General features: G+C 42.7%; 1 long non-coding RNA gene across 20 annotated transcripts in view; it reads left to right on the plus strand.

Moving 5' to 3' along the window:
• Positions 1-23,256, plus strand: part of LOC128851851 (uncharacterized) — a 352,018-nt gene extending 328,762 nt beyond the window's left edge. For 16 of the 20 annotated variants that reach the window (XR_008449359.1, XR_008449379.1, XR_008449368.1 and 13 more), the window contains 3 exons: positions 3,264-3,519; positions 15,829-15,917; positions 17,950-18,653. This is a non-coding gene — a long non-coding RNA (uncharacterized LOC128851851). Of the gene's footprint in view, positions 1-3,263; positions 3,520-4,767; positions 7,149-15,828; positions 15,918-17,949; positions 18,654-18,872 lie in introns of those variants that run through there. The other 4 variants (XR_008449361.1, XR_008449365.1, XR_008449363.1 and 1 more) reach the window with 4 other exon arrangements.
• Positions 23,257-25,481: the final 2,225 nt, after the last annotated feature.

Below are 25,481 nucleotides of genomic sequence, written 5' to 3' on the forward strand. Positions count from 1 at the left end.
TGCTATAGACGGAGCTAAAAATGTCAGTCAGAGACAAATCACTTCAACCTGAGGATGACCAGTAAAGAACAAATAGCTCTTAAAGAAAACGTGCTTCAAGCATGGCGCTTCTTTTGTGGTAAAAATTGGGGCTCTTCGGCAGCAGCAGAGATCATTTTTTCTAACACAGTTCTGTCACAGAAAGACAAGGCAATGCCGTGTGGTTGGAATAAGAACGTGCCAGTGATTACATGAAGTGCTGTTCTGCTGCTCTGGGATTTTTTCTGTTATAAAATTACTTAGCAATAACTTAAAAATAACCTAATAATGAGGGGAAAAAAGTGTATTTTTAAGTTGCTTGCAAGAGAAAAAGCAGAAAGGAGGGAAAAATAGTTGCCATTAAACCTCATTGGTGCTCAGTTCTTTTTGAAAGGCTTGCTAAGCTCACTAATGCTTTTTGATAAGGAGTTCCCTTGGCCACTATTGAATTTGCTTCCAAAGATGTGCAACATCAGAGAAGGTACAGGACTATATCAGTCTCTCAGTAACTTTCCTTGTGCTCTTTGCTTGCTATTTATTATGTTCCTGGTGCACTCATTTGCTGTGACAGGACATAAGTGTTATCAAATGGGAGTCCATGAACCAAGAGAAGGCACAGATTCTTTATGTTTGGTCCCAGTAAAGCTTCACAGTGCTCAGCTCGTTTAGGGCCTCAAACCTCTACTTACTCTCCTCTTTCATAACTACTTCCCCACAAACCTGAAAATTACTGTGGGTGATTAGTGACAGAAAATAAGTGTTTTCCCCTCATGGTGGCCATTGGTATTCATATTTGCAGAAGACTTCCTCCAAATTCTCCAAAAGGTACAAATCTCCTCAAAAAGGGATAATATTCTCCTTTGATATTGTTGAAAGGAAATAGTGTTTCCAGGAATTCATGAAATAATTGTATCTTCGTAAACAACTTGGCTATTCTTCTCCCTTTGGGTGGAGGCTGTGCCCTAACGGAGTAATTGCACCCTCATTGTTTTCATGTTATGAAACTGCCTCAATAATGAAACATCAGTAGAATTACAGCGGAATGTGCTAACTCCAGAGAGACACAGCTCCGCTCTACTATAATACAGTCAGGCAGAAAAAACCCATTCATTGACAAAAGCCACATGTCTACCCAGTGGCAGAATAGCTAGATGTTGATACCGGTTCACAAAAGCGGTGTGTGATGATCTACAAATTAATTATAGACTTGGATTGCCAGAGATAGAATGTCAGCGTTTGCTGATTTAGGCTTTAAAACAGCACTTACCCGAATGCTAAACCTGAAGAACCTCGTTTGGTCCCCTTAGTGAAAAGTTAGGACCTAAACTATATTGTGTATTTCAATCGGTACTTGTAAAATGTAAGTACAAACAGGGAATATTTGAGTCAAGTTTCTTATACAGCATTTGACCCTATCTACCCTACTCAAACTTCATGCTCTTTTTCCAGCGGTGCCGTATGGGAACACAAGATTGCAATTGTGCCCCAAGAGCATGACAGCAGTCCTCATAATAGTTTCTTCAGTCTTTTTTTTTACATCGCTTTCCAAAATGATGCTGCCATATGTGCTGTTATATTTAAGCAGCAGATGCTGTGAACTCACGAAGTTTAAGAATGCTGAAGTATGATACCATTTGAAAACAGGATTTCTAGGGAAAGCTGACTTCTTGCAAGGCTTTGGATTTATTTCAGGCATTTCATTACTAATTACAAAAGGCCATATAGAATGCATTTATACCACTTATTGGTTCTGTCTTGGGGCACCTAATATACGGGCTATCTAGCTTTTACACTGTATTGCTCTTCCCACAGCTACACAACTGCAATGATCTCCATTTGCTACAGTGCTAATGCTTTAATTTTGAAAACGAGCTGGGAATCAGTCCTCATTTCCACTCCTTTACTTAACCAGAGTCTGAGCTGAGGACAATGTTGCACTGCAGACCAGGCTCACCCTGTTAGGCCATGCATTAGCTAAACATGGGCATTATGAATATAATGTTAGAAGATCCGAGTTACTTCAGTAACTGACTTTGTAATCCTTCTCATGCCTGAATGTTAAACAAACAAATTCACAGCCTACTCCAAAGCACATTGAGTTTGGCAGACCAGCTGACACACAGGGAGTCAAATTAGTTCCTCTGGTGCGTACATTGGATACTGGGAACCGAAGTACCTGGAAGCATTCTTCCAGCACTGATGACTTAAGCTGGTTTAATTTCATGTGTAACTTTTCTGGGGTTGTAAGACAGGCTCTGCAAGTCTGTTAGGTTTTTTTCCCAGCTCTGAGTAACTGCAAAAAGAGCAAGTTGCCACCACATCTCATATTGGTCCACAGCTATTCTTGCTTGTGAAAAAAAGACTCTGATTTGGAAGGAAAGGAATTAGCCATTGATAAGAGATGTCTGGGGGTTGGAAGGGCCCACGCCTTCTTTGCATCCTTGCATACACAGATAATGTATATAGTGGTTTGGGTCCTCTCTCACCTCTGGCACTGATTAATGCTGTCATCGAGTGTATCAGTGGAAGTATAGGTCTAACTTTCCCATGATCTTCTCCCAAAAGTCCATTTTCTTCATTAGTGTATTTGGTGTAAATGGTAAAGTCTTGTCAGCAAGGATGGCTGCAGGAGTTGTCTGTGGGGGAAGAGACGGGGGTTGCCTTGTGTCAGATAGAAACAGAATCTCCAAAACAGACCCACAGGGCACATTCACCACAGCAAGGAATTTTATTTGCGTTTTTCCAACTCCTTCCTTCCTTACTACTCTGTTTTGTTTCGGGTATTTTTTTTCCAGGTTTCACTCTGTCATCTCATTTTTTTCCTTTTATGATAGTTTGTATGGAAGCAGTGTATGAAATACAGTTGACATTAAGGCAAGTTATCGTTCCTGTAATTAATTCTTTCTTCTATCAGTTCCACAATAAAAGAAATATTATGAAACTTGTCCTACTGTAGGTGCTTCCAGCAGTAAGAGATCACGTTGCACAATCAGGTATTCTAACCACACTGCCAGCACTGGAATGAAACATGTACCTTTTAGTTCCAAAAAGCTGTTGGATCAACATATTATGGTTGCCACCTAGAAATCATGTAAATGGGTTTGTACTTTGTGGCTTTTCCTGCTTTACTTCCTCTCTCTCGTTGTGTTTCCCTCTTTCTCATTCATTTGCCATTTTTAGGGTGACATGTTCATTTTTACTAAGTGTCCATTAACTCATCCTGCTTTTGTTGCTGGTCTCTGCAGCTCCTCTACAGCATTGCCAATCCAGCACCGTCGGAAGAAGGATTTCTCCCAGTAACTTGATAATGTTTAACCGGAGTTCTTGGCTGACATGACTACTAGCAGTATTTGGATCCTTCCATCTCGAGATGCCCCTGATGGGTGCTGACACTCCTCGCAGTAACAGCTCTCTGTGGTGCCCTCTTCCTCCTTGAAGAAGAATCAAATGGTGATGAAACTCTGCCCAGAAGGGGTCCTGCAGCATGGCTGAGGTGTGCTGGTAAGATATTGTGATAAAGAGAGAATTTCCAGCTAAGGCGCTTAAGGGTCACGCTGTCATAAAGGAGAGTGACTATTGCAATGGGAGGAGATCCCAGACTGCGTCCTGGGGCTCCAGGCTCCATTGTATAAAAAAAACCATTTGTTAACTTTATTCAGGTCAATAAGTTTTGTGTCTCGGTTTCAGTCTCGTGGTAAGTTGATAGCATAGAGAGGAGATGGTCTGAGAGCAGAAACTCTTCGCTCCCCTTGTTTTGAGAGCTGCCGCAGGCCTGGGGTGGAACTGGAAGAAAGGTGCAGATGAAGGCAGAGGAGAGGAGGAAAAAGTGTTAACTCTGCTGGCTTGGGCTGCTGGATTGAGCTGTTTGGAGAAGAAGGATGGAGCTATAAAACTGAGATTTAGATTTTTACAAGTTCAAGGGAGGATGGCTCCCATTGCAATCTGGCTTTGAGTCTCTCCAGTAAAAAGAATTGAGCTCAGAATAAAGTCAATGTAGCTTACTTAACACCGTCAGTAAAGTTTCCAAAGAGTCCCTCACTCAAACCCTCCTCACTTAGGTAAAAAATAGATTATACGAGTAAATGAGGAAAGCTTTAAGACTATTGAGTTTGTCAGTATTTCTGGTTTCAGAACAGAGTATCTGAAGCAGTTGGAACACTTGCATGGCTTTGCTTTTCTTTCCAGACATAGCAAGGGTGCTGCTTTAGTAAATGACAAAATCCAGATAGAGTGTGGGAGCAGCAGGGTCCCAAATTAAACAACTGGGAGGTTGATAAATGCTTCCAGTAGCAAGTTTAACTACAGATGGAATCGTTTGACCATTCGACACGCCACAGTCCACTCGTTGGGGGCTTCCGACCATCTCTCTGCAACATTAACTTCATAAAAACCTCCATCAAAGAGCCCCCGCCAGAGTCACTGTGCCTTTTTCAGAGCATTTTCAAACAGCAGAAATAAACATTAGAAGATTCTGCCCTTCCTTCCTTGACATTTTTCTGACAGTAAATTAGAATCAGATGGAAGGTATCATTATTTCCACAAAAATTATCATGCAAATGATTTCCTTTACAATAACTTAAAAAAAAATCTTTAAAAAAATATGGATGCATTTGACATAAATTCAAAGACAGTTTGCATTCCTGTCCTTGGCCAGAGAACGTTCTTCACTAACCAGCGTTTTTAACAAACACTTTTAATATCCTGAACACCTGATAATTTTGTTCTTAATTTGTTTTTTCTCCTTTCCAGGTTGCTTTGTTTTGGGTTTTTTTGGTTTGTTTTTTTTTTTTAAGTACCGCACTGATGTTCTGCACTTCGAAGTGACAAAATAATTGCACACCCAGCACTGGGAAAATAAATCTGCAAGAAATTAGAGCATTTCAATTCCAACAATGTCTAAGAATTGGAGATGATGTAATTTTAAGGCAACAGTTTTTTAAAAGCAGCTTTTCAGGCATGAACAGGTGGTTCCCCTGCCCTCGTGCTGGTGGGGATAAGCAGAAGCCTGTCAGTGCCTGTCAGTGCTCTCTGAAGAATTTGCTCACTGGGAAGGCCCTTTACCGGGATACTGGTTTTGTGGACTGAAGATTGAAGAGAGGTGAGGTTGCATAGGTGAGATTGGATATAGGTGGAGATACAAGAGAGGAATGAGATGTGCACATTTACAGAGGACGATATTTATTTAATAGTATTGACTAACCGATTCCCCAATGTCACGTAGCAAGGTGTATGACATAAAAGGCATTTCTTAGCTACCTGAATGACATAATGGCTAAAGAGGGCAGCATTATACTTTTATCTTTGAATGTCTATGTTTTCCACAGCAGTGGAGTTGGGAACATCTGCTACACTGCTTTTCTGTGAGTTTCTTTTCTCAATTTGATTCCAAAAGCCCCTGACGACGAGCGGGATGATGACCTGGAGAGTGGTTGTATTGCCTTCTGATCTATTTGGTCTTGCTTTCCCGTGAGCAATAGTGACTTTTTAAAGTGGTGAAAATCAGAGATATTTCAGCTCTTGTCTTCCTTTGTAGCCCTTTGGAAATGTTCTCAGGATCTAGTAACATTGATGTTGCATCTAAATCCTGCTTGTGAGATTACTTCATACTTAGTGTGGTCTGAGTTAAAACTAAGCAGCTAAGTGTAAAGCTTTTGTTGTATTGTTTGTATTTATGCTACACTGTTCACAAAACACTATCCAACATTCACCCATACATTGTACACACAGAGAAAGACTTGGTGCTTTCTCAACTGCTCATGATCTAAATGCACAAGCAGATACCCAGAGATTCAAAACTAATTTCTAAATATATTTTCAATATATATATTCAATAAGTATATATTCAAATATTCATATATTTTTCACTGTAAATATCTTTCTGATATCTATCTGGCTATAACATAAAACTAAACTTTTTGTTAAGATTATAAGTCTGTTCACGTCGCCTCCTTTCTATTCATATCACATACCTCCTCCGAGTCTTTAGTCTTTTCTCAATTATTTTGGGGTAGCAATGCACTATTTATTTTCCTGTACCGGAGACACCTCTTGGTACCAGCCCGTGCACCGCTGGCCTTCTGAGGGGTACCCTATTCGGGCTTCTTTCCTTCCCTCATGTTATGAGTCAGATCTTTACTGTCACTCTCAGTGACTGTTGAGACGAGTGTGGGTGCAGTGCCCCTGCTGAAGAGCCAGGCCAGGCCAGAGGTTTGTTTACAGATCGTATCTGGCACAGAGCAGTGCTCCCCACCAAGCACTTCCATACCCATATCAACTATTATATGAAGTGAAGCAAAGAAGTGGTAGCAGAAAATGTCATCATATTGTTTCACCCAAGGAGGCTGAACTTCATGAAGACGGTTATAGCTCACAGTTACTGAGCTCCTTTACTCCAAGGCTCCCAACGTACACTATGAATGGCCATAAAATATTTATCCCGGGTTTGCTGGGATGCTTATTTTACAAATACCAAACAAGAAAAGCCCAAAAGTTGACTTATTCAAAGATGATTTTGGACACAAATTCAATTTGAAACTGAATGACATTTCAACCCATAAATACTTGCTTAGTTCTTTTTCTGTTCTGAAAGACTCAAGATCACGGGAGCCTCATTGCCCGTAGCAGAAATAAGAAAAGTATCCAGACCTTATATTTCCTATTCTTATCCTTTGGCCACAAGAAATAATCTTTCCACCGACATTTATCCAACACCGAGGTAAAACTTAGAAAAGTAAACCAGAAGTAGCTAGCAAAGACACGGAAATGCTCTTGAGCAAATTTCTGCTTATTATTTATTTGAATGTCCTTCTGATGGGTGGCTATGACTTTGCTAGTGGCGCTCAAAGAGCCAAAAGAAACATATGTTGTGAAAAGTACTTTTAGCAAAACAGACAGATGGATAGGTAACACTTTCAAACAAGGTGGTCAATGATTAGCAATTCATTTGGTATTCATTGCGATAACATTAATTGTGATGAATAAATTACATTTAGCGTCACCTGGAATTTCCTGAAGAGAACATTTGCCTTTTCGGTGGCTTTGTGAAAAGGAAAAATTAAACCACTTTTCTGTTTTTTCCATTTTGTGTTATTTTTCCCACCACCAAAACCGGTTCATTTAACAGCAGGTCTATGCAAGAAAGCCAGAAGTTGTGCATCAATGCTTTAAAATTTTAAATGCTTCTGATGTTATTATCATCTATAAGTAAATTTTCACTCAGATCATGCTTTGCAGCTTTCCTTTTTTTTTAGGGCAACTGAAAAATCTCTGAGCTGCTCAAGTCTGTCTGCTGGTTCATCGCTCTCCTATGCAGTTGAATACACCGCAGAAGTGAAAAAAAAATATACCTATTGCTTGCAGGCTGTAAACAGTCAGTAGATTGTGTTCTGTTGATTACAGACGGTTTATATTGGCTGAACTGGGCTCTAGCTGTCAGCGCATAAAGAGAGAAATGGACAAAAGAGGCTCTGAGAGCAGATGTTGACACTGGAAGCTCAAATTGTGGGCTCCTCGGCCTGTGGCGGTGGAAGCCCAGCTGGGAGGAAGAGACAGGCTGCATTCATAGAGCCTCTCTGGGATCCCTGCCCCATGCAGGTATCCAGCCACCGAGAGACAGGAAGATGAAAGGCTGCTTCACAGATGTCACCTGCTGAGGGTTCAGCAGCCTGTCCAGAAATGTCATGTTTGGCAGCTGGTGGAGGATCCCTCCCACCAGCTCTGGCACTCAGATTCTCACAGCATTCCGGGAAAGATGCTTTCACGGGGGCTTCCTAATGAGACAACATTAAAGAGAATTTTTGGCTTCTGCCTCTAACAGCACATTGACATTAACCTAACTGTCCATTCATTACACTCTTCCACTGAAGATCAGTCACTCTAACAAAATGAATTTTAGGCATAAGCACCAAGCCAAATTACCCTGGAAAATTATCGAGATGGCTATTGCTTCTCGTTCTGTTAAACTGATTCTACATTCCTTTGTTTCTGTGTAAGTTTCTGAAACTGCTCTAAATTCCTCTGGTGTGGGCTCAGTCGAGGCACTTGGCCCCAAAAGCAGCAGAAACTGCAAAATTCCAGAGGATATATGGCACTCAAACATGGCACATGGAAGCTCCTGGGCCCCATTATCTGCTTGGGTAATAATACGTGACCTCATCAGAACACACATTTAGAACATCAGCAGAAAAGATCAGAGAGTATTGGTAATAAGAGAGAAAAGAAAGGCAGTGAGAATTTGGCTGACGCATGCTCGGGTCCAAGCAGAAAGGTACTAACGTGAAGCAGAAAAGGGTTATTTCTTAAAGTACTTGGAGGGGTTTAATGTTTGCCCTTTTTCTCCCCTGCACCCCTCAGGTCAAAGTAAATGGCACACACTTTGCCCTTTGCTTTTCGGGCTACTTCTAATCTGCATAGAAAGAACAAGAGGTCCTTTTCCATAGGCATATGGGAAGTGCCGGAGTCTGATTCCTCCCTCACAGATCAATTACATACTCAGAAATAGCTGGAAATATTGCTTAAATGCGTAGGATCATAAACTAGGCATTCGGGTGACCAGTAAAAGAAAAAAAAATACTCAGAATGGTCAGATTTCTCATTCAGTTTTTTGGGAAGCTTTGCAGTCTGCACTTCTTTCCCCTCACTCTTCTTTCTGTACTAACAAGAATAGCTGGGCTTTTAGAAAAGATTTTTGCTATGGAATTTAGCTACTGGTCTGTTGCATCCTAATAGGATTCAAAGGTATCAAAATGTCACTGAGTCCCAGGAGAGGACTTTCATCATCATATTTTTGCACAGCTATAGTTTGGATTTTCGTGCTGCTCCTTCCCAAGGATGCTGCTGGCACACCAGGCTAGAATAGGCAATGCTCCTCAGGACCTATGGATGAAAGGTTTGCCTGAGGATACCAAGTGGAACAACTGATGAGAAGTTTCTTCATTAGTTATATCTAGTGAATGAAATCTCTTTTAGTGCTGATACCGTCTCTGGCTGTGGAGGGCGAAATTTTAGAGCATTAGGGTCATCTTGACACTTTGGTCATTGTTTTGCAGAAGGGAAGGAGAAAAAGTATTGAGTGAAAAAGCAGATGGGGGATAAACAGAAGGAAGGAAGCACGTGCTGAACAACATGATCCTAAATAAATTCACAGAATTCACCAAGTAGAGACGCATGCAGTGTGAAGGGCTCGAGCCTGGCATGGCTTGTTAATGTCAGCAAAGCCCTGGTGACTAAAGTTGCTGACAGCTCTCAAACTAAAACGTAACTAGTTCCTTGTTTTCAAAGGGACTGGGACGGTGTTCCGATCTGTGGCAGTCCAAATTGAGAAATCCTAAAAAACATCTAATCCTGAAAATGTAAAAGGTTTAACATTTTTTGAAAATTGGATTTTTAATGTGAAAATCTGACTAAGGCAAAACTGGAGTTCCAACGATGGTCATAACATTAGGACATCTAAAGATGAATGAAACCATAAAATATGAAACTGGAAAAAACCTTCGGTCCTGGCACTTCTTAGTGTTTTGGTGCATTTCATGCCCTTGCCATGAGTGAACCTTAGCAAATGTTGGAATTCTTTCTTTAGGAGACATTAATGAGCTGATCTATGGAATATTAAATATATATCTCAATTAATTTATGTACTTATAAGATTAATATTTTGTTTTAAATACAGTATTATATTCTTTACTGACAGGTTGGACTTCCATCTAGTTAAGAGAGAATTTTTAATTAAAGAATATAAAATTTAAATGGTTCAGAAAATGTCAACATGGTTTCCTATTTTCAGCCCAACACAGATGATAGAATGAGAGGGCATAAATGAAAATTAAAGAAAAACAAATTCACAGCAGATGTCAGGAAGCATTTTTTTCAAGCAGCGAATCATAAATATGTGGAATGGCTTACTAAGCAAGATAGTTAAGGCAAGAACACAGAGGTCATTAAAGAAACAATTAGAAGACATGATGGTGTAGATGGAAAAGGGAATGAGACATGATGAGCCAAATGGCCTCTACTCGCTCCAGGAGTGTCTCATGTTCTCAAGAAATCTGGACACTGGTAGCTGTTTTTGGGGCTCCAGGGTAGGTGCTCTCCCTCTGTCCTTCTCCTCTCTCCTTTCCTCTCTGCAGGTACCCTAATGCAACTTTCAGGAATTATATCAAAGCCATTTTAATGACGACAGCATTTGCATTAAACGCGCGTTGTAGGTGCCAGGGAAACCTTCAAAACATTTCCTATGAGGAGTGATCTTATCATCATGAAAGAAGTTTGCCAGCACAGAGCAACAGGCAGCCTCTATTAGCTAAGGGGTCTTCTACTGGAAACACTTTCATGTCCTTTTTTGGTGACCATTAACATTATAAAGAAACATTCAATACCACATTTAAATACTGTCAAAGATGATACGGTAGAACTACTTAAAAGAGAAAGCCAAGTGTTACGAGCAAGTCAGGACAGTGCACTCGGCTGTCACTTTTACAGCAGAAATAAAGACTGAGATCTTGCTGCTCTGTCAGGACGGGGAAACCAGAGGAGGTGGCGTAGGTGAGGACAGATAATAGAGAGGACTTCGGTTTACTATCAGTCAGCTACACCTATGGATGGAAAAGGGAGACAGGCAAATAACCTCTGTTTGCTCAGCATTATTTTGAAACAGAATAGAAGAACTGAAGTGATAATTACATCTAGACAGTGACAGATGTTAAACCAACAAGATGCTTTATTAACAAGCACAGGCTAGAAATGAACTAAAATGGAATTATTGCACTATGCCAGCTGACCGCAATAATTTCCAATTTGTGGTATTTCATCAACCTGTAAAATTCTAAATATGTGGGAACAAAGAGTCACAGTTTTACTTGACCAGCCTAGAAAGGGTTCTTCAAAGGGCTGGTGCTTTAGGAGGGCAGGAAGATTTCAAACATTCAGACATCCAGCTCATACTTGGTGAAAAAATTTCTCTAGTATTCATCTGTGTATTATAAACAGAAAACTACATCTCGCAACATTCTTGATACAGATGGACTGATATGAAATTGTGTTACGTAATCCCTGATAGTGGTTAGGATTTGGTCTTTTAGGAATGTTTCAATCATGGTTAAGTGCTGCAACATGTGAACATTTAACAATGGTTGGCTTCAGATCCATCCTCCGCAATGCACCATCCTCATGCGAGGAAGGTGCCTGAGCTCCCAGAGGGATGGGGTGTTCTCAGCAATAAGGACAATACAGCCTAGAGAGCAATTTAGTCAATTAAGTGCGTCTCAGTCTCTGTGTGGCAATTTTCAATTGCCTTAATCCATTTAAGAAGTGATTAAATATGAAATTCATTGATCCGTCCCCGTGACCCCCAGACTCACTGGATGAAATTGTTGCTGTCTGTGTTTAAGATCTCTAGAACTGATTTAGCCACCATAAACTTCTTTTGTCATCAAGAGAGAGAAAAGGGCCCTCCAGAGGCCAAGTTTTCATCTCAGTCTAAAGGACATCAGATCATATAAAAGAGGTCATTTCTCTCTGCCAAAGGAGCTTAGGGTGCCCAGACTGGTGTTGAGACCTAATGAATTCTGGTCGTAACGTTGGGTTCTCACCTTGATACAAACACTCTTTTGACCAATTTACGTATGTAAGATACTTAGGTCCTTAAAAAATGTTCTTTACTATTGCTTCTTGCAAGAAGGTAGAAGAATAGAGAACGGAACCAGCAAAGGAATATACATTTTTATATATTATATTAATTTTTTTAATATTAACTAGGTTTTAATATTATAATCTAGTTATAGACCCATCAGTCTCAGGGAAGGTTATGGAGTGAATACTCCTGGTGACAGTCACAAGTCAGCTGAAGTATGTGACTGGGAAAATCCAAGAGGGATTCACTAGGGACAGGGCATGCGTAACAAACCTGATTGGCATCTATGACATAGTGACCCCATGGATAGATGCTGGGCAAAAGGTAGATATTATCTACCTGGGCTTCTGCACGGCTTTTGAGACAGTTCCTCCCAGCCTCCTCCTGGAGAAGCTGATGTGCTATGACCTGGACAAGTGGTCTGTGCGAGGGTGAAAGGCCGTACCCAGAGGGTGGTGGTAAATGGTTCTTACAGTGGCAACCAGTCACAAGCAGAGTCTCCCAGGGATTGATACTGGGTCCAATGCTGCTTAGTGTCTTCATAAGTAACCTGGATTTGGGATCAAGAGCACCCTCATTAAGTTTGCAGATGGTACTAAATTGAGAGGGAAGGTTGACACTCCAGAGGGAAGAGCTACCCTCCAGGAAGACTTGGACAGGCTGGAAGAGTGGGCTAGCAGGAACCTTATGAAGTGCAATGGAGATAAGTATAAGGTCTTGAACCTGGGAATACATAAAGCTGGAATGCAGCTCAGACTGCGTTCCACCTGGCTGGAGAGCAGCTCTGTGGAGAAGGACCTAGTGGTCTCGGTGGACTGCAGGCTCTACAGGAGTGAACAGTGTGCTGTGGCAGCAAAGGCCAACAGGATGCTGGAGTGCATCAACAAGGGCATCACCAGCAGAGGTAAAGAAGTCATTGTCCCACTCTACACAGCGCTTGTCAGGCTGCACCTGCAGTGCCGTGTCCAGTTTTGGTTCCCACTATAAAAAACCAGTTGATAACAGGTTGGAGAAGATCCAGAGAAGGATACTAAGATGATCAGAGGACTGGAAAAGCTTCCATATGAAGTACAGCTGAGAGAATGGGGTTTGTTCAGCCTTGAGAGAAGGCTTAGGGGAGACCTTATCACCATATACCAGTACATAAACGGTGTCTACCAAGAGGATGGAGATTCCCTTTGCACAGGGAGTGACATGGAAAAGATGAGGGATGATGGGTATAAGTTACTCCTGGAGAGATTCTGATTGGATCCCACAAGAAAATTTGTTACCATGAGAACAGTTAAAGATTGGAATAATCTTCTCAGGGAAGTGGTGGATTCCTCTGCACCGGACACTTCTAAGGCTCAGCTTGACAGGGTGCTGGGCCATCTCATTTAAACTATAGATCACCTAAAAAGGTTGGAAGAGGTGCTCCTAGAGGTCCCTTCCAACCTGGCAATCTATGACTGTATGATTCTATATCTTCCACTCCCAATGAGGGAATGAGAAGAGCTAAGAGGAATCAACAGGCAGGTTGCTTCTGGTCACATGGAGTCCAAGCAATATTTAGATAAAATTTATTTTCATTAAGAGCATCAATAGAAAACAAAGAAGGTGTTTGCTCAGCTCTAGAATTTACCTGTGGCTGTTCTCCTTTATTTGTATACAGTGTTCAAACCTAATTGAAATTATATCCTGAAGTGTACTTTCTTTAGCTTCTTCAATCTCCCCGTTTATAAAGGGGAATTAGTATGAAATTAAAAAACTGAGATATTATTTAGAAGCCAAATAGCCTGTAAGGATGGTATGCCTCGCAGGTGATCCTTGCTGTCTGAAAAAACTGTTTATTTGTAAAGTAGCATCTACACCACGTCTGTTCTTGGCAGAGAGAGATCGGAGAATCATAGAATCATAGAATCTGTGGGTTGGAAAAGACATCATTGAGTCCAACCGTACCTGTCTGTTACTGACTCATACCCCTAAGCACTTCATCTACCCATCTTTTAAATCCCTCCAGGGATGGAGACAATACCTCCAGTGATGGAGGGCCACCTCAGAGCATATGAGCCATTGTCTCTTTGACAGGTAAGCTTAGGGCAGGACAGATTGCCTTCTGGAGCATCGGTCTGTTGAATATACAGGAAATCCAGACAATCAGCACGTTTGAAAAGTAACTTTCAGATGACTCCAAGTAGACGCAGGTGAATAGTGGCTACAAAGCCAAGGTGACGGTAGGTGCCTGCGGCTGGAGGCCAGCACCTCAAGAGAGCTCTCAGGCAGTGCCGCGAGAAACACAGAGGCTGCAAAATAATTGTCAGACTTTCAGAAGGAAAGGAGACACAGGCACATGCACGTCTTAATTGGGCTCAGACACTTTTACGGATGTTGCCAAATTTCACATCATTACATACGATTTATAGGAAACCAGAAGCGTCTCAGATAGAGGAGCTGGCAACACAGGCTTACAAGTGTGTTTGGGTGGGTAGGGAAATGCTCACCAAGGTTCATCAGAAGAAGTGCCAGACCCACTGTGATTTAGTGATTCAAAACGCTGTGGAAGTTTAATAAAACAGAGAGTGAATTGGCTTATGCCATTGGAGCTGTGCTTTTGGCTACATGGCTGAGCATTTGTTTTGGAAGCTGGAGACTCTGGTTTTGGTCCCAGTGTTAATTACTTGTACCGTGCATTTGCGCTGCAGCCCACTGAGGAAGGTGTAAGTCAGTGTCTGGACGTGGATCGTTTAAACATTACCGATTCGTCCAAAGAGCTTTAGTGGTCAGGCAATGACCAGCTGGAGCAGTTAAGGCTGTAGGTGAAGCCAATTGTTCTGCACTTGTGAAGGACCTTCAAGTGACACTGTGCTGCTCAGACAATTTTGGACTGTTTTTTTCTTTTGTAATTTGATTTATTTTCTAAACGTTCTAAAAAGCTAGGTCTTAATGTCATTATACTGCTGCTGTGCTCTGCCAGCACGCTGTTCGGTGACCACAGCCTGCTCATCCTTGCTTTGTTTTAATGGAAAATTGTTTTGTTCAAAGCAATGCAAAAGCTAAGTATTATGTGCAAATTATCTTAAAATTAAATGTTTCGCTGTGGAAATAAGATGTCAGCTCTCTCTCCAAAAGATAAATTGAGAAAAACAGTTTCTGATTGGAAAAACAGAAAAAGCCCACCTCTGCGAAGTTACAACGTAGCCGTTCAGTTACGTGGAGCTCTCACATCCTGCTTTAAGGTGTGATTGACTTTCTAGGGCAGGTAATTCACCCCTCTCCTCGCACTACTGAGGCTTCGGAGCCTGCATGGAGCAAAGGGTGCTCCAAGCAGCGAGGAGCAGGACCAGGGCTGTGCAGAAGCTCAGCCCATGCTCTGCACCACAGCAACCAGCTGTACTTGCAAACCACTGGTAGTGGTGGAGCCACAACCACTGCATTCATGCCCCACTTTGAAAGGAGGTTTAGCAGTCCTGCAGCTGGTTTTATTCCCGTGTGGCCAGAGTCATGGCAAGGAGTAGACATTAAAATAGGATATGGTTATTTTTAGTCCTAATGTCTTTAGGTGGGTATATGCTGCCTGACGTATTCAAGATTATTCCTCCTCCTTTGCTGTAACTTAATTCAGAGGATCCTGTTGAATAGAAGGGCTCTGGAGATCAGAATGTTAATTATATCTGTTGAAAATATTGCATGAACCTGAGAAAGACAAAGCAGTGGGAAGTCTGTGGGGCGTTGGTTGTCTTCGATGGACTGACCAAGAGCTGATGGGGACTTTTGTCAGGTGCATGGTTGCCTGAGCAGCCATAGCATGTTTTGGAAGACCAAACTGTCTAATTTAGCTTCAACTCTGAATGTGAAGACGTCTGGGGAGAGCTTGACTGTCTCCACAGGCTGCATAGGGACCTTCACGGTCTTCCACTGACAAATACTGTTCTACGCATGTGCTTAAGCTTAGTGGGAACAAGTCGAGCTGAAAGCTAAGTATGCACTCACTTCTACATTCACAGTGAGAAGAACATATCTACAGGGAATAAGGGCAAGATTAGAATCAAAACTCTGATAAGGAATGAAAGAAAAGGTTACAGAAACACAATATGAGCAGGGTATGACATTGGATTCGCAGATGGAGAGGGCAGTGTCTTAAAGCAGAACGCTGACAAAAATCGCCTGTCATTTTGATGCTGGTTTTCTATTTCTTCATAAACTAGGGGACTCAGTGAACCAGAATCAAAGAACTTTTCTTCCATTTCTTGCTTCCCTCTCTTAAGTTTCAACCTCTACTAGCAGTAAGAAGCAAGTAAGTAACTGGAACTTTTGTTCTGACACATCTTTCCTCTAGAATAAATTCCCATATGTTAAAATATTCATTTTGATTTTATATGCTTTAAAGATATTTTTCTATCAATACTGTTCACAATTTAATTACAATAATTAACATAGTTTTCCAATATTTTTTTTGTGCCTTTGATTATATGCCTAAAAATGTTGCAGCTGTGTTTACCTATATCCCTTTTGTCTCAGGCTTCATCTGAAATGAGAATATCATTTTATATATAGCTTTCTACTGGCTTTGTGAACTGTTTTTCATAATACCCCAGTTTAGCTTCATATACATTCATACAAAGGAATGTACTCAGCTCTCAGTTTGAGTGGTTCTGGAACAGAAATCAGGATAGGCAGAAGTTCCCGGTGTAAACTGTGTGACTTTTCAAGAAGCAGGGAAATATATTGTCTGTTTCAACAACACAAAAATATGTGTTACCCAGAGAATGCTTAAAAAAAGAAACCAAAGAGGGGTGGAAAGGTACACCTTAGCTCATCATATTCAAGAGAGGAGGGAATAGAAAAAGCTGTTAGTTAGAAACTGAATTTTTCTCATTTCTAGTAATATATGCAATGACTAAATGCTCTTCCATCATCTTTTGTCCAGAGATATTAGTTTATCTTCCACGTAGCTGACCTATTTCTGGGAAAGGGGCAAGGTGAAATATAATTAAGCTTTGTACAGCTGATGTGGACAAGAGATCTCTCACTCATTATCGAAGCATCAGTTACCATATGTGGTCTGTAGAGCAGCCAAACATTTGTGGTCCAGCAGCTGCTGACATGAATTTCTGATGGATTAGGCTTACCGGTCTCTTCATAGACTTCATTGGGAATTGAAAGAGTTTCCAGTGTGGTTCTTGGGATTCCCTTCCCCCATGAACAGAATCCAGAAAGGTCTATCTGAATGCAACAGTTTCATCTCCATCACTCTGCTGCCGGCTCCCGGCGGCGGCTAGCAGAAAGACAAGAGGGGCTGGTGGGGCTGGGACTTACAAAACAGTTTACCCAAGGACTAGAGAATGGCCAGTTATGTGGAAATAAGGACAGAATGCCAAAGATCAAGAGAGGAAGAAGAGGATGAAATCTGCGGGAGGAAGAAAGAATGGGCAAAAAGATCAAAAAAGGATGAATAAAGATGGGTGAACAGGACAGTCAGGTCTGAAGCTGGATGTAGACAAAGCTTCCACATTTCCTGCTGCCATTGTTCATTAGAAATAATTTGCCAGACCTGCCTGTTCTGAGCACGCAGTACGTGAAATCGCCAGCTACCACTGAAATGTGCAGATTTCATTGTCCACTGGGCGGCCAAAGGAAAAATGGAGGGAATGAGGCAAAGATCTTAAACGGCTTCTTTTTCTCTGTAGTCTGTGGAAGGGCTTGAAACCTGCTGGTCTTACACTGGAAGGTGACATTTAGTAGAACAACTTACGCTGTTCTACTTTGGGAGCTAATTTTTCAGGAAAAAATGACAAATACTGCAGTATTCATAGTAAATCGATGAATTGCTCAACATTCTTTTGGCTTTTGAAGACATCTCAAATTGCTGCAAGTTTTGTGGAAAGCCCCTTATTAACTGATCACTTCCTGTGACAACTGCTGTTTTAATTTCTTGGTCATGTAAGACAGGTTTCCCTCTATATTTCGCACCCGAAATACTGATTTGGCAGAAGTTTGTTTCTTAAAGGAAAAGGAATTAAATGCTTTCTTCAAGCATTTTACATGAAGCTGATTTTCATATTAAAACTGATAAAAAAAATTTTTAAAAATATTAAATTTAAAAATATTTTAACATATTAAAAAATCACATCAGTCATAAAACACAATCAGAACGCTCAAAATATCACAAAGTATTTCAATACTCCATATAATGGCCAATTCCAGCATTAAATGTACTCTGAGTTAATTAATATTGTGCTGTAATTCTGAAAGAGTGTTTACATTGCAGGATGTTTTTTGAAAATTTGCTTTGATTCTGGAACATAAATATTTGTTTTACTATTCAGAACGCAAGGGAGCAACCAAAATGGGAAGCAAAATCATTCCTATATCTTGTGTCTGTGTTCAGCAAAGGGGATCAAGTGAATTTGCACCAATGCAAGTTCTTGATGCGCTATGGATGGAGCCAGAGGCATTGCCTTTGAGAAAGTAAGCCTTATTATTTAAGGTGGGGATTTTATTCTTTCAGGAGATTCTTACATGCTCTTTGATTTTTCTGAGATAATTTGAAATTTTGACTTTTGATGGCAAAAGACACAACATTGTGTCTAGGCTCGGCGGAGCACAGACTAACCAGTGCTGCAGGCTGTGGAAGAACTGGTTGTGATGATAAAAATGACCAATGTTTTGGGGTTCCTCCATTTCTGGGCTCTGAAGGTTGTAAGTGTAAGTTTTGTGTTATTTTGGGGTTATTTGTGAGATGTATATCAGGAAGCACAGACACTAACGGTGTCTGAAGACACGTAGGTATCAAGATTTGCATACCCCGTCCTCAGCCTCTCTTACTTTTTATGAGACATTCAGTGTCTGAAAGATCCCCCAAATGGGATATTTTCCCCAAAGGGGAGCTTCCCTATGGCTTATTCTTTAACTGAGACAGAGAAAAGAGTAATGAAGTTCATAGTCACGGTGATGAACGTGAGATGGGTGAAGGAGGCAGGCAAGCATGCGAAAGAAGGGCCCCGGGCTGTGCTGGAGGGTGGCAGCCAAGGACAGCCCTGGTGGGAAAGTGGGGTGGGGGCGGTGGTGGGGCCAGGGCAGGGACCCAGGGGTGGCTGGGCAGGAGGAAGCATCCCTCGCCAACGGGCTGGGACAGCCCTGTCTGAGGCAGCAGTGAAGTAGCCCGGGGAAGGTCTCTGCCCCTCACAGGGAGACTTTGCACAGCAGAAGTAAAGCTGGGGTCCCAAATAATCCCTGTCTCCATTTTTAGACAGGTGCAGCGCTCACTGAGGGGCAGGAAACTTCGAGGATCTGCACTTGGAGAGCTGACGGCTCTGAGAATGAAATATCCCACACAGAACTGCTGAGGGTTTCAACACTCCTCAGGACCTGAGCCAAGTTTTTTGTTGTTGTTTGAAATCTTGGCTGCTTTATGTGATGCCCCTCAGTAAAAAAGGAGCCACCTAAATGCCTCCCTGTTGAGCAAGATGCTTAATTTTAAGCAGCTGAAGTTGGAAAAGTTGACCTTGTGACTTCCTTTTGAAAGGAGGCTGTTGTTCTGCTCTGTGTAAGCACTGCTGTCTTCATTCACTGCTCCTGAGAGGCATTTGCATCAGACCTGTAAAAGCAGGGCTCAAAAGCTTTAAGAGTGACTGTACAATACTAACCATATGCGCATAAATTGCCAATATCGCATATTGATGGTCTTGAAATAATTTCATGCATTAATTGCACCAGATTTTATGCATTAATTGTACCAAGTTCACAAGTAGAAGATAGTTATTCAGCTATCATATTGTGAACTCTCTCTGGGGTCAAGGATGCCAGTGGCTTCTTCAGCTGCATCAAAGGTACTGGGAAGCCAGATTGTGTCGTCGGTGGCAATGACGGAGCCTCGGTATTTTCAGATTTGCCTGGGCAGGCAGGAGTGGCTCCACCGAAGGCACTGTTGCTACAGCAGGAGAAATAAACCCCCAGCTGGATCAGAAGGACTGAGAAGAATTAAAAGCCCCAAAGCCTTATTGTCATCAACAAAGTAAGAAGAGAGAGATCTGAAGAGATGCAGGCAGCAAAACTGCTAAATTCATAAATTGGGATTTCATGCGATGTCTGGTGTGAGTTAAAACACTTGTACAGCTTGAAACAGAATTTTTCACTTTTTTGACTGCAAAGCTATTATTCAACCCTTAACGTTTCTGACAAACCAGGAAGAATTTTTGCCAACCATTGGGCATTCCTGTAGGCCACTATGTATCCTGTTGGTCTACAGTTTTACTGAACACAAAGGTGACCCAGTATTTATGATCGTTATGCTTTGGTGACAAGTGGTGTCCTCAGGGCTCTGTGTTGGATCCAGTTCTGTTCAACATCTTTATCCATGATCTGGAAGAAGGGATTGAATGCACCCTTAGTAAGTTCACAGATGATACTAAACTCAGTGGAGATGTTGATCTGCTTGAGGGCGATGAGGGTCTGCAGAGGGATCTGAACAGGCTGGATCCGTGGGCTGAGGCCAACAGGATGAGGTTCAACAAGGCCAAATGCCGAGTCCTGCACTTGGAACACAACAACCTCGTGCAGCTTTAGGCTTGGGGAAGCGTGGCTGGATAGTGCCTGGCAGAGAAGGACATGGGGGTGGTGGCTGACAGGTGGTTGAATATGAGCCAGCAGTGGCCCAGGTGGCCAAGAAGGCCAATGGCATCTCGGCTTGTATCAGAGACAGCGTGGCCAGCAGGAGCAGGGAAGGGATTCTGACCCTGGACTCGGCACTTGTGCGGCTGTAACTCGAATCCTGGGTTTAGGAACACAAAGGACAAAATTAGCACTCAGACCCACTGATTACAAAGGATGGACATATCTGCAGGGTCCCTCTCACCCAGGTTTAAGTTTCCACAGAGTCAGTGTTTGAGGTAGTCAGGTTCCTTCTCAGCCAAAGGGAAAAGTGGACACATGTTTAATACGCTGTTAACCTTGGCTATTTCAGATACTTACTTTAGTGATGAATTGCAGTTCAGAAACTCCCTTTCTTGGCTGGCGATAGAGAGAATCAAGAAACTAACCTCAGATTTTAGATATCTAAGTCAGTTCAATGAATCATGACCCCAGAACTGGTCATTTTGAGTCTCTGTATTTGCCATTTGAACTGTGCGCCGTGTATGTTGTATGGTCTTTTAACGTCCTTCTATGTGCTTCTTGCCCCTGAAGATCTCCCACTATGAACATTTTTGGCCCACATTTTTAAGCTTTTCTTCTGTGTTGTTCCCTTACTTTTTTATTCCCAAGTGCTCATGTGCTTCCAACCCTGACTACTTTTGTTTAACAACGCTGCCCTTATTGTCCCTCTTCCAAAGTAAATAGAATGATCTATACGCAGGGGTGAAAGGAGAAAGTTTTCTTTTGATCTAGCAATCGTCTGCTCTAGTTTCTTCTCTTGTATCTGGATGCTTGGGTCAGAGACACATGATTTGCTTTGTATTTCCATAGTGCCTTGTACAATGTCCGTGGCCAAGCACAATGGCTGTACAACGAACAGGGGAATAATGAATAGTAAATGAAGTAAGAGCTAAGTAAATAGAGAACTGTGGTGAGGGAGAGGGGAGTCCATGGACCAAAAACACAGAGAAAGGGAGAAAGAATCAGAAGGTGCAGTGAGAAACTTATTGGAGTCTGAGGGTGAAAACTCACAGTGCCGAAGGATTAGGAGGGAAATGGAAAATAACAATCAGATTGGAAAAAAGATACTTCATGAAAGCAACAGTTGAAGGTGTATAATGTGGAACTAGTTCAGAAAGCCACAGAAGGACTGAAGAAAAACCCCGGACGCTCAGAAGAAAACACGAGGATGAGGGCTGTGGGGCAAAAAAAGGCCAATAGGGCAATAACATGGCTTGGGATAAAGTGAATGACTCTGGTCCTGTAAGAGCGCAATGTTCTAAGCTGAGGCTACCAAGCTTACTCCACCTGTGGACCGTTTGCATTCTCTTTTTCCCTTGTTTGGCTCCTTGCCATGGTGTCTTTATCAGCTTATTTTCCTGAGGTGATAGATTAGTCCATTTTCCACCTGGTTCCTCTGCAGCAGGCGTTTGGAAAGGGCTGTGTTAGTGAGCAAAGATAAAATCCTCACAATGAACACTGCAGCCTGAGAGTGACAATGTTCAGCCCTTCCTTGTCAGCCAGAGCCTGCCCTCAGCTTGGAGCTGCCACCGAGCTGCGCCCGTACCGTCGAGGGCAGGGTTTAGCACTGCTCTCCAGCATACAATTAACACAGAAGGTCTATACATTATCTCATCTTACATTTTTATTATTTGCAGCTTATTGTTCAACTGAGCATGTATCATTGGTTAATTAATGCTGCCAACACTCTGCTCCTCTAAATGATTGTTTAGCCTGGAGTGGAATAAAATACTACAATGACTAATACAGTACCATTATGTAACAGAAAATTAAAAATCTGATAATTTGATTGGAAGTCTCAGGTGAGTTTTTTGTATAAAAGTGTTAACCTTGAGTAGCTATAAACAGGTAAATGTTTTATTCAGCTGACTGATAAGGAATAAATGCTTATGATATAAATTATGTATAATTAATACTCCTGGGATAAAAAAAAAGTATGCTAATAGGTTGTCAGTTAATTAGGAGAGGAATATGAGGTAAACAAAGGTGATTAGAATATACCCTGGGACCATAAACAGAAATTGTGCCTTAAATAATCTGTAAAAAAACCCCTCACATTAAACAGCAAATAGTTCAGTTTTAATTCAGAGCGAAACCATAATGCTTTATGGAGAAAGGCACGGTGGAGATGTTAAATGAAGAAACAGCTTGTGATAACAGATCTCGGGGCTGCAGAGTACCTGACTTTTCCTGTTCTGCTTTATCTTGTTTTGCCTTTTGTCTTGCCCTGTCCTCAGATAAAAGAAGGCTAAAATAAGCTTTGCAGAAAACCCATGGCAAATAGCGTGCTAGAAGAGCAATCTCACATTTTAGCTTACAAAAATGAGAGCTTGTGCTGGTTGGCCTTAAATCTGCAACATGGGAAGTGTTCCCCAAATCAGTTTATGCTTCTCACCTGCCCTCTGACTCACTGCTCCTCCTTGCTTCTGCCATTACCCTCATGTGATAAATGAGACCTTCCTTCTGTAATTTCATTTGGGTTAGACATCTGATATATTTTCTCATGAAGCAGGACTAAAGTAGAGAAAGGTGTGACAGAGATAAATGCTTATTAAAATGGCAGCCAAGTCATTTTTTTGTGTGTCAGAAGGGGGCAGGTCTGCATTGCCCTTAAAGGTGGAGAAGTGCTTTGTAAAACAGCCACCGTGGAGGAGTCTGAAGAATCATCTCCACAGTGCCTTGTTTCAGACCGTAACCAAAGGCAGCTGTCAAGGGAAGAGCTTAAGAACAAAACAAGTATATAAGATGCTTCAGTTTACTGTTCTCCCATCCTTCCATCGCTTGCAGCTCAGGGGCTTCCTGACCTGGCAGCATATGCTGATCTCCAATGGATTTATCGCCCATGAGTTCAACCATTTCTCCTCTGAATGTGTGTAAACTTTAGCTGTTCCTGAAACAACCCAAGGCCAGTGGTGAGACCACTGGTCCTGCTGTGAAACTCAGCAGAAAATGCAGAGCTGAGCCGGTCAAAGACACTGTCTCTCTGCAATGAGAAGATAAAAGAGGCTGGTCGAGGGTAACAGGTCAGTACCCTTGTCCGTGTCCCCTGTTGTGTATGATGCCTCTATGGACTCTATGGACTATCATATAACCTTATTAAATCCTGTTTATAACTATATTTTGTGTGGGTACACTCTCTATGCTGAGCTTGTGAGTGTGGAAGCCAGCAAACTTTGAGCTGGGCTGGCAGGGGACACGAGAGGTCTCAGTGCCAGCTACTGGAGCGAGAGGCTGTCGGGCCTGGGGGCTCACAGGTCCCGGTGCCAGCGTCTGCCTAAGAACAGCTACTGGGGAGACACAAACTCTGTGTGTGCCTACTCCACCAGTGGGTTTCAGTCCTGATAGCTGGCGAGGAGGGACAGGACTGAGCCTCGGTGCTGTTGATGTTTGTTGAGTGGAGCGTGTTCTTGCATGAGAGTTACCAAAGGCAGTGCTGTCTGTGCCGATCCACGTGGCCAGCCGTACACCCGTGTGCCCAGCAGCCTTGCCACCGGCTGGGGACACGGCACTGCGGCGACGTCACAGCTACAGGGGACACGGGGGGTGCTGGGGTGGGAGGGTGACAAAGCCACTGCATTTCGTTACCCCCAACAGTCCACAGCTGCGATTCACAGCCTGCATAGAACACATGCGCGCCTACAGGAGTTGCAGCGCGCACTGCTGGCTACTGTTTGTGCCTGAATCACTCTCCTCCTACGTTGTTTGACAGCCTCTGGTTCATGTCTCAGAAGTGGCGGTGAACGCCAGCACCTACCTCTGCTCTGTGTGACTCTAATGGAGGTTCCCGTAAGCAGCGCTTGGAGAAAGCTGTTGGAGTGTGAAGGGATCGCCACGAAGCAGAGCCCCGTGGGAGCCACCTGCTTTATGCACTGAGCTGTGGTTATGAGAGCGGCTATGGTGCGGAGGGACACAGCTCTCCTCCTGCAAAACCCACTCTCTTTGGAGAACGAGTTCAGGTGCCCTGAGAAGTGCTTTCTGGAGATCGCTTTGATGGCTTTAGGGGCACGTGATGCTGCCGTGCTCCTGACAATGTTCCTCAGGTCTCATTGGGTGGGCTGTCAGGCCATCGCTGTTTTCCTAAGGTGCAGGAAAGAATATTCTTCTGTCCCTTACACAGTGTAGTCTTAAAACTGACATGAAACTCTTTGCAAACATGTTCAGCCCGCAGGGTGTGTCATTATGAATTTCTCAGTGAATTCAAAACATAACTTCAAAAAAAAAAAGAAAAAAATCAATGCAGCAATCAGGGCCTAATTTCCCAAGAAACTCTTCTCCAGAGAATGGTGCGACCTTTGTAAGAGCTGCTTGGTAAGTTGGGTGTGTTTTCTTATTTCAAGAAATGCATAAATTGCATCTTCATTTCACACTGTACAATTAAGCGGTGGAGCAGCGTGGGCTGGCGGCGCCCCGCCGGAGGGTGCCCCGGCACTGGCCGTGCCCACGCCTGCGGAGCGCGGCCCGTGGGGTGGCCGTGGGGCCCATCGGCAGGACCCGACACGGCCAGCGATGACCCAGGGCTCGGCCAGGGGCTCCGTCCAGGAGCAAAAGGACGTGAGGCAGAGATGGGGCCTGAGACCAGCAGTGCTACACCACCGCTGGGGCAGGGACCGACCGACCCAGAGGGGCTGCGGTGCAGTCCTGAGCCGTGGGCAGGGTGGGGCGAGGCGTGGAGACGCCGGGCACGCTCAGGGTTGGTGCTGCTCTGACAGTTTTCTGCTGGATGATTGCTTAACTCATGTGTGATGAAGAAGTGTCAAAAATGTATTATTAGTAGTAATATTTATATCCCTGTACCTCCTACACAGATTAACAGACAATGACCTTTTCCAGGATTAGCAGGGGAAGCAGCATCTGAATGATGAAGGCTAAGAGACACAACCAAATATATTCGTTTTCCCTGAGCTTTTATCCACATAGGAATAAAATCAGGTTAATGTTGCCTTGTGTCAAGTTAATTTTCCATACATATGAAGGTAAAGTAATTGCTGTTTTTTAAATATGTAACTCCACGATTGTGCAGAAATCTACAGAATAGCATCTAGCAAAAACGGTTTAAAACAAAAGAGGATCTCACGAAGGCAGCTGGCTTGGCTGGATGGTACAGATGTAGCCGTATACTTGCATACATTTGGGCTGTCTATTTGCCTTCACTCAGGTATCCACCTACCACACAAAGTGGTCGGAAATCAGAACTCTTTCAGGTGTA

The sequence above is a fragment of the Cuculus canorus genome, chromosome 3, assembly GCF_017976375.1.
Source record: "Cuculus canorus isolate bCucCan1 chromosome 3, bCucCan1.pri, whole genome shotgun sequence".
Classification (NCBI taxonomy): domain Eukaryota; kingdom Metazoa; phylum Chordata; class Aves; order Cuculiformes; family Cuculidae; genus Cuculus; species Cuculus canorus.